General features: G+C 37.3%; 1 pseudogene; it reads left to right on the top strand.

Moving 5' to 3' along the window:
- The first annotated feature begins 516 nt into the window (after positions 1–516).
- On the top strand, positions 517–1,485 carry LOC141542809 (olfactory receptor 9K2-like; annotated as a pseudogene).
- The last annotated feature ends 226 nt before the right edge of the window (positions 1,486–1,711 follow it).

Below are 1,711 nucleotides of genomic sequence, written 5' to 3'. Positions count from 1 at the left end.
TTAGATCAGTTTCAACACCAGGAAAAACAATAAATATTCATTATGGCTGAAGGTTATGTAGATTGAATCACTGTAATGGGACAGATCAAAGTTTTCTTTATAATAATAATAATTTTAAAAAGAATTGCCAAAAATTTAAACTAGTTCAAAAATATGGATGATGATTTTCTTTGTAAAGATTTGGAGAAAAGATGATTCCTCAAGCGTGGCATGAGCTTTCTCATGGCTGGCAGCTTTCTCGTTGAAAAAAGTTTTCTCTCTTATCACTTTAGTTCATTGCTTCTTTAGTGTTTCCATTTTAAATAGTATAAAGAAACATGGTAGAAAAGAAAAAAAAACATCATGAAACATTCATTTAAAAAGGAAATAAATAGTATTTCATAAAGGGGCATTCATAGAATACACTAATCATGGCAAGTTGTCAAAATTGGCAAATATTTGGCAATAGTTGGCAAACATTATCAAGAATGATACTGAAATGGAAGCTGAGAATTAATTTCTTGACCTTGACCTTGTTTTTCTTAGCAGATCTACACCATGAATGATAGAGGAGCAAACAACCACTCTGAGATGACTGATTTCATTTTTGTAGGCTTCTAAGTACACCCAGAGCTCCATATTTTTCTTTTCCTGGCTTTCCTATTTGTCTATAGCATGGTCCTCTTAGGGAATGTTGGCATCCTAACCATCATTCTGATTGATTACCGACTGAACACGCCAATGTATTTCTTCCTAGGCAACCTCTCCTTCACTGATCTCTCCTATTCCTCTGCTGTGGCACCAAAGGCCATGGCCAATTTCTTATCATCAAGTAAGTCCATTTCCTTTGAAGGCTGTGTGGTGCAGTTTTTCTTCTTTGTCCTATTCATGGTAGCAGAGGGTTTTGTCCTGGCAGCCATGGCTTATGACTGCTTTGTAGCCATCTGCTCCCCACTGCAGTACTCCATCCGCATGTCAAGACGCCTTTGTACCCAGCTTGTGGTTGGCTCTTACTTTTGTAGGTGGGTCATCTCTATTCAGTATCAGTCAGTATCACATTTACATTATTCTTTTGTGCTTCTCGAGTTATTGACCACTTTTACTGTGAATCCCTCTCAATTGAAAAGATTTCATGTTCCAACATTGTCATCAATCGAATGGTATCATTAGCCTTGTCAGGAATCATTATTTTACCTACTCTGATAGTCATTATGGTATCCTACGTTTACATTGTGTCCACTGTTCTGAAGATCTGATCTGCTGAGGGTCGAATAAAAGCCTTTTCTACTTGTGGGTCCCATCTTGGAGTGGTGAGTTTGCTATATGGATGGGATAGCCTTCTTTGTGTATCTTATTCCCCGCAACAACCCTGAGCTGCGGAAAGTAGCTTCTGTCTGTTATATCCTTGTTACTCCCATGCTGAATCCACTCATCTATTCTCTAAGAAACAAGGATGTAAAAGAGTCTCTGAAAAGAATTTTCAGGAAAGCAAAAGCTTTGCTCTAAATTTCACATTGTCCCCCTCCTTTATGTTTATTATTGTTAAATGAGAAAATTTCCTTAGTCATGAATTATTTCTGGTAGAGAAAATTTCCTGTCTAGCCTGTTGATGCTTCCTCCAGGATGCTATTATTACAAAATATCACAGGAGTCAGAATCATTGCTAATATAGCAGATCTGCAAATACCAATATCTTATTTCCCCTGCTAACAACAAGGCCTGTGAGAAGGTA

The sequence above is a fragment of the Sminthopsis crassicaudata genome, chromosome 5, assembly GCF_048593235.1.
Source record: "Sminthopsis crassicaudata isolate SCR6 chromosome 5, ASM4859323v1, whole genome shotgun sequence".
NCBI lineage: Eukaryota > Metazoa > Chordata > Mammalia > Dasyuromorphia > Dasyuridae > Sminthopsis > Sminthopsis crassicaudata.
This window is presented reverse-complemented; position numbering and strand designations above follow the sequence as displayed.